This window comes from Chenopodium quinoa, unplaced genomic scaffold (assembly GCF_001683475.1).
Source record: "Chenopodium quinoa cultivar QQ74 unplaced genomic scaffold, ASM168347v1, whole genome shotgun sequence".
Lineage (NCBI taxonomy): Eukaryota > Viridiplantae > Streptophyta > Magnoliopsida > Caryophyllales > Amaranthaceae > Chenopodium > Chenopodium quinoa.
This window is the reverse complement of record NW_018744239.1, coordinates 2,287,793-2,296,286: the sequence shown is the minus strand read 5'-3', so window position 1 is coordinate 2,296,286 and position 8,494 is coordinate 2,287,793.

The window sequence follows — 8,494 nt, the reverse complement described above, 5'->3', positions numbered from 1 at the left end:
CCTAGTTTTATAAAAGCATGGACACATTTTAAAAACTCAACAACCTCAAAGCATAATAGTTTAGAAAAACCCAAATAAAAATAAAGAATAAAGAAGAGTAAAAAATTTTTGGACCAAAAATAAAATGAAGAGTAATTTTATTTATTTATTTTTTTTCAAGGGTGTTTGAGTGAAACATGATTTAACTATTTTCAATACTACTCGTATGTATTTTGCATTGTTAGAGGATGAACACTTTTCTTCTATTTGCAACCTAAACGTATTCTGTTAGACATACATTTAGACCTTTTCTTGGGTTTCTAAACCTTGTACTACCTCTGTCACATTCTAGCTCACGGAGTATATGTACAATTTTAATGTATTATTTGTGACATATAAAAAATTCAAAAGTTACACATGGAACAGAGGTAGTATATAAGAACAATCTATGTCCCAATTTCTAATGCATCAGTAGCACGTAAGAGTTCATAATCATTGGTTCTTTCAGTCATTGGAGCTCATGGTTTGACAATTTTTTTCTCAAACTTGAAATTTTTTTAATTTTGGAGATTAAACTTGTACTTTAATATTTGGGTTTTGCCTCTTATTAATATTAAGGGCAGGGGATAAAATATTGAAAGAACAAGGAAATGAGACAACAGATCATCTCAAGGATATTCTTCATTCTATATATCAAATTTATTTGTATTGCCTTTCGTTTTTCCACTTAACATCATGTTTTGAAAAGAAATGATGATGATGATCCATTTGTTTATGAATAAGACATTTGTGTTTGTACTAACTCACTTATGGTCCCTTAAGTAATAGAATCTCTTATTCTATTTGTGTTTTGGATTGAAGAGAGTCCCTCTGAAATCCAGGGACTCTATGTAACGATATTGAACTTTTGGTGAATTAATAATATATGCTAAGTTGCAGTTTTTGTTTAAAATAAATAAATAAATAAATAAAATAAAATAAAAATAAAAAAATTTACCCATTTCTAAGAAGGGGGAAGGCCTTAAACTAAGTAACTTCATAATAAAATCAAATTTTGACCATTTTTTCTCAAAGCAATGGCTGAGTTACTTTTTTAAGACTCCGCTTATATTTTACTCCATACAAAATAACTGAATATTAATTTAGGGCTTGTTCACATTTAATTAATGAATTGAGATGAACTGAACTGAACTGAACTGATTGAAGCTGAACTGAACTAAACTGATTGGAGCTGAACTGAACTGAACTGGTTGAACCTGAATACTGAACTGAACTGAATAAGCTGAAATGGATATTTTATGAGAGAAGGAAATTAGGAGCTGAACTAATTTGAGCTGAATTGAACTGAATTGAATTAAACTGAACTAAGTTGAACTGAACTAATTAAACTGAGTTGAAATGAAATTAAGCTGAAGTAAACAGGCCATAGTATAGAGCAAGAGAGGTTGTTGTTTTTGTGAAATTACATAGCTCCACAAATCTACATGATTTCTTGTTCAGCAGATTGAGAGTTGACACACTCAAATTATATATTGTATGTCTTTGAGATGATTCATGGACTACTACATATTTAAGATTTAATTACTTTAATAAATGAAATAACTTTACTTTTATATGATGATGTTAGTTTTGTTTAAAAGTTGAACATTGTAAGTTGTTGTGAATAATCCTGGGCACCGTGCCGTGCCGGGCCGCCGCGGGCCGTGCCTGGCGGGCCACGGGCTGGTTCGTGCCGTGCCGGTGGGCCCATGATTTCGTGCCGTGCCGTGCCAGCCATTTTCACAGGCCAGCCCACGGCACGGCACGGCCCTCGTGCCGTGCCGGCCACGTGCCGGCCTGCGGGCTGGCCTGCGCGGGCTGGTGCAGTTTTCATTTTTTTTTTTTTTTTTTTTTTTTTTTTTTTTAATGACAACATTATAAATTAATAAGTTTATAATGTATATAAGTTATAAAATTATAATTATAAGTTTTATAAGGTAACTTATAAGTTTATAACTTATAAGTTATAAGTTATTAAGTTATGAATTTTATAATTATAAGTTGAATATTTATGTTTTATAATTTGTATATTCAATATTTATATTTATATATTTACTTTATACTATTACTTTAAAATTTAATGTTTATGATTTATTAGTAATTGGTATAATTTTATTTTTTTTAATATGAATTTACAAATTGTAACAAAACGGGGAAAAAAGGCAAATTGGACTTTGGATGTGAATAATGCGTACTTTATATTATTATTACTTGAGTTGAGAAAATTGTACAATGATAACAATGATAAAAATCATACAATGATGGTATTAAACAAAAATTGGAAAATGATAAAATTGATATTTTTAAAATCGTACAATATACAATAATTGTCTATTCTTCTTCTCCTTCTTCTTGCTCGTCTTCGTCTTCGTCTTCGCCTTCGCCTTCAAGGTCATCGGCTAGTTGCATAGATTGGGAACTAGCCGAACCCGAACCGGAAGCGGAGGTTCCTTCTTCGTTGTCGTTGTGGTCGTAAGAACGGTCTTGTGAGCGATTTTCCGCATCCAACCAGTCTTTGAAACACACGCACATTTCTAGTGTTTCGGGTTTTAGACTTGTTCTTCTATCGTCTAAAACCCTTCCGGATGCGCTGAAAGCTCGTTCGGAGGCGACGGAGGAAACTTGGATAGCAAGAATATCTCGTGCCATTGCCGCCAAAGTTGGATGCTTCGAGCTTTGTTGTTTCCACCATGCAAGGAGGTCGAGGCTGTTTATCTCATCGTCGTCCATGCCTTTGGTGAAGTCGTAACTCAGGTACATCTGCAACTCCGAGACGTCGCTTTGCGTTCTCCTGATTGATGAATCACCTGAAAACCTTGAAATCATGTTAGTAGCTTGTGAAAATAAATGTTTGGCCTTCTTACTTACGTTTTTGGATGGTTGGGAAGGCCCTGAGCGAGGAACGGTGCCATATTTGGCTTCATAGACTCTATATAAAGCAAAAAACTGATCCTTCACATTAGTCTTATAGTTTTCTACATCATCGTCAAGAAACATGCATTGAAAGTAAATGTCAACTAACATAAATGTGTTTTCATACTTTTGCCTAGGATCTAATATGGAAGAAAAAATATAAATCAAAGGAATCTCACTATAATATTTACGCCACTTTTTTTCCATTGCTGGAAGATACTGATCATAATCACTTTGATCGCGATGATCAGCGAAAAGTTGGGCGAGTAAGCATGCATTAGAAAGAAAGTTTTGAGCACAAGGATTGTAAACAGTAGAAAAACAATACGTCATGTTATATAATAACTGTAAAAATTGCATATATCTTTCACAGTTTTTCCAATCATCATCATACAAAGCATTTTGTGGAAATTTTTGGTTGTAAAATAATGTTAACGGGCCTTTGTACTCAATTGCCTTTGTTAACATGTCATAGGTGGAATTCCACCTAGTTGGGCAATCGGTTCTAATTTTTATTACCCTTATCTTTTGTTGTTTTAGAAAACTCTTCCATTCTTGGTATCTCATGTTAGAGCTATTAATAGACATAATAGCATCTCTGATTTTGCTGTAGTATGGGCCAATTGCCCGAACTCCATCCTGTACACATAAGTTAAGTACATGGCAAACACATCTAGTATGAAGAGCTTCACCGTCTAATAGTACATCGGTTAAGTTTTGTTTGATAAGATTAGATGTGTATGTCATAGAGGTTGCATTATCAAAAGTCATAGACATCATTTTATCTCGAAGGTTGTATTCGTCTATTGCTTGCATTAAATGGTGAGCAATGTTAATGCCGGTGTGTGGGTATTCCAGCATTTTGAAATATATTATTCTTTTTTGTAACATCCATTGATCATCTACCCAATGGCAAGTCACACATAAATAGTTATATTTATAACCACTATCCCAAGAATCGGCTGTTAAAGATACTCTACAGTTAAGGTTACTCAATTCGGCTTGTAACCGGACTTTGTACTCTAGGAAATTTTTCATTGCGGCGGAACGAACGGTTTTCCTAGAGATTCTTTTATGTTGGGGTTGTAGTGCTTTGTTAATGTAGGTGTTGAATGCGTCACTTTCCGAGAAAAGAAAAGGTTGTTCGGCGTGTACTATCATTTTTCCTAGTTCATCCCTATCCCTCTCATAGTTGTATGTAAAGCCGTATGGATGGAATTGGGAAATTTTGGGCTGGGTTGGATCACTAGCTGGTTTTGCACAAGCTTTCATGTGTCTAGATAAGTGTCTCGTCCCGTTTTTGGTAACTGCCGTGAATACACTATTACATGTTTTACATTTTGCCCATTGTTCACCATCTTTACTTAGGACAAAATAACGCCATACCTCACTCCTTCGGTTTTTCAAAAGTAGCATCTCAGTTTCGGTTAACCATTCATGATGTGTGTGATGGTTAGTAGTGGGACTAGTGGGAGTGGCAGTAGAAGGGGTAGAACCGGAGGGAATTCGGGTACTTTCTTGGCTACCTTGGCTAGAACAATAGTTTTGTTGATTACCGATATAATTAGGTGGAAATTGGTATGGTGGTAGTGGAAATTGGTTTAATGGTGGTGCTGGAAATCCCGACGTATTATATGGCTCATAGCCCGGGGGGAAGTAAATGGGGTCATTGGTTTGACTCGTAATTTGGGGGCTCGTTGTATTTGGTGGTTCCCTAGAACTACTACTACGGATAAGTCGGTCTTTCCCCCTAGACCTAGATGATGGGTTGTTCGATGCCATAATTAACAATTAATTTTTTAATAAAAAGTGGTTAACTATAATAATAATAATTAATAACAACAATTTTAACAATAAAAATATCAATAATATTAATTAATAACAACAACTATAACAATAACAACAAAAATAAATAATAACAACAATTGTAACAATAATAATAATTAATAACAACAATTATAACAACAACAATAACAATTAACAACAATAATAATTAAACAAGATTATTCTAATAATAACAATAAAACAATAATAAATTTAAGATTAGTTTAGATCTTACAACCGTGCTTCAACGCTCCACTAATTACGATTACGAACTTTTTAATTTTTTCCGATATTAGGAAAATAATTAGAGAATTTAAGAGAATAATTAGAGAATTTAAGAAAATAAGGATTATTAGAGATTTAGAGAATATAAGAGATAAGAAGAAGAGATTGTGATTTTGTGATTTGGGAATGAAATGGAGGTGAGTATTTATAGAATTTTTGGCAAAAAACTAGCCGTTTTATAGCCGTTGGCCCGCGGGCCGTGCCTGCGGGTCGTGCCTGCGGGCCAGCACGGCGGGCCATGCCCGTGCTCGTGCCGGGCCGTGCCTGGGAATTCTCAACCGTGTCCGTGGCACGGCCCGTGGCACGGAAGTTGAACTTCGTGTCGTGCCGTGCTTGACTTCGGGCCGTGTCGGGCTGCGCCGAACGGCGGGCCGTGTCGGGCGGCACGCGGGCCAACCCGGCCCGTGCCCAGGTTTAGTTGTGAGCTTTATTTATTTTTATTTATTTTTTGGGAAGTTCTCATTGGTAGCAACAAACTATTGCACATTCTCATTGGTAGCAAATTTTTTTAAAAAATCTCTTAAATAGCATTAGTAATCTAATTACTCTCTAATATAGCATTATTTTACTAAAACTAACATAATTAAGTTAATTGGACTAACCATGGATACATAATTTCCCTCCAACACAATTAAAACGATTTCCCTCCCCCAAAAACTAGGGTTCTTATCTAAAACTCCTATTTCCCCAATTTTTCTAACTTCCATCTTCTTCTTCCTCTGAATTTTATATAATTTTCTAACTCCTATTTCCCCAAATCACAGAGAAGAGGGAAACAAAATTAAGAGGAAGAAGAAGATGGAAGTTAGAAAAATTGGGGAAATAGGAGTTTTATATAAGAACCCTAGTTTTTGGGGGAGGGAAATCGTTTTAATTGTGTTGGAGGGAAATTATGTAACCATGGTTAGTCCAATTAACTTAATTATGTTAGTTTTAGTAAAATAATTCTATACTAGCATAGTGCCCGTGCGATTATAAATCAAATTATTAAACCCGTAGGAAAAATAAAAATAAAAACAGAGGTAATTCATTTACTACTAAAGGACTTGGTTACTAATGGTCAATAAAAAAAAATTTAAAGGAACGTAATTTGAATAGTATTTTATGTTATTTGAATTTCTTTTAATTTTTTATAATGTTATTCTATTAATTGAAAAATAATTGAATAATACTCCACATAGCTATATAAGAAGTGGACTAATTTATTTATATCTCCTGTTGAGAAAAAACTATAATTTTCTTATCATACCATCCGCATCAGTAGCTACAATCAATCTAATATGTACATGTTTTATTTACCCGTTGCACTCATTAAATCTATAAATACAATAATAACCTTATATTTGACCTACCAGAACATATATTTTCCTAAGTTAACCATTGTGCCAAAAACTATATATTATATAATAGTCACATATATAACCAACAGCTGATTAAATATAGTATACAACACAAATACTTCGTATATAGGTATGGATACTGATAATTTTATATAAATAAAATATACGGAGTATATATTACTAAGATTTATCCCTACCTCAATTATAAAAAGGTTAACAAAACTCTTATAATAGTGCATGGACATTTATACATCTAAAAATGTTCTTTTTACATATATTTTCCCCCATTTAATTTTAAAAGCCTTAAAATTGTCTCTTGATTTCGCTAAATTGATTTAAAAGGTTATGTTTATTTCAATATTTAAAGCCATTTACTATTTTCATTTCCTTTTGTTTTAATTTTTCTATTTAGAATGAATTTATTAGACTATTAGGTTTCAAGATCGAAGTCAATATCTTTTTACCGTACAGTCACTAAATCAAAGTCGCTCAACTAAAGTTTTGGACATTGCATAGCTACACAACATCCAACACATTTAATGATTACGTGCAAATAATTTTAATAAAACTACGCATTCGATATAAGTTATTAAACAATTTAACTATATATACATTTTGATAGGTTTATATCTTTCATATTAACAAAAATTTACAAATGTTATTATTATATTTTGAAAAAAAATTTAGACTTTGGAGTTTTGTATAAGATAGATAAAGGATAAGTTAATTCCCGACATATATGCATTGAGTTTTGCGTGTTCTATCCGGTTCACCCTTTGGGCTAATCCAGATTTGAGGATCAGTTCTAGGTTATTAGGTTCCATTCCCCTTCCGATTGTTGTTGCAGGGGAGCGAACACAGGTCCTCCCTACCTAGTGTAGTCTCAGTCACCACTACACCAACAACCAATTGATGTAGTGATGATTGGGACTACACTTGGTATGGAGGACACGTGTTATAAAATATTATATTATATACATATACTTTTTTATATTATAAAAAATATTATATTATATACACATACTATTATAGTTAAAAGTATTATTATGTATAAAACAACATAAATTATTGCACATGATTGTTGTATATCTAGTATAGTACATGAGCAATGCACGATTTTTAAATTCATAAGTAATAACATTGTTATTACGAATATTACAATTTAAACACACGAGTAATAGTTATAATACATTTTATATTTGTCCCTTTTCCGTCAAATGTCTAATTCAATTTAACTTTTATTCTTCTTATTTAGATTGGTTATTGATTCAGTTTTTTTTTTTTTTTTTATGCAAGAAAAACAAAAGGTCATTGTAAAAGACGTTGTATAGAAAATGAAAGGCCGATTAAAATTAAATTTATGTTCAAGATTATGTATTTTTTTTCCAAGACAACATTTCGGCTCAGCATTCAGTATTTGTCAAGGAGTACAACAAACGATAAAAGTAATTTTTACACTATTTTGTATCTTTATCAAAAACTTTTGTATTCATCCGATTACTTGAATTGAATTGAATTTAAGGATAACTTGTAGACTATTTTGGGTAACTTTTATCAATAAAGCATAAATAACGTTCATTCATTACAGGGTAGATTTTATAATAGGTGCACAATATTTTATTGTACATCTGATTTTTTTTAAAATGTTTGTATTGATTTCATAATTGACGTCAAACTAATTTCTATCGATTTTATTTAATTTTCATAAAAAAATATTAGCCTTTCAAAATACGAAATATTTGTTCCTTAATTATGTCACTTTAATCATATTGCTTCAAATTAGTTATTATTCTTTAAATTGACTATAAATAAATATTGGAAAGACTTTATGGATTATTTGTAGTATTGGAAAGTATATATTTATTATAAAAAAAAAAAAATCAATATTTATGTTAGGAAATCATGAAAATCTTATGCATGTATAGAAACTTGCTTTTATTGTTTGAAGTTTAACAAAAATAACTATACTTGAATATGTAAACAATAATTATATAGATATATTTTATACATAAGATAAGCCAATGAGAGAGTGACATTTGTCATCCTCACATTGAGGCGCTTGTCTTTTAGTATAATATATAGATTATTCTTTAAATTGACTATAAATAAAGATT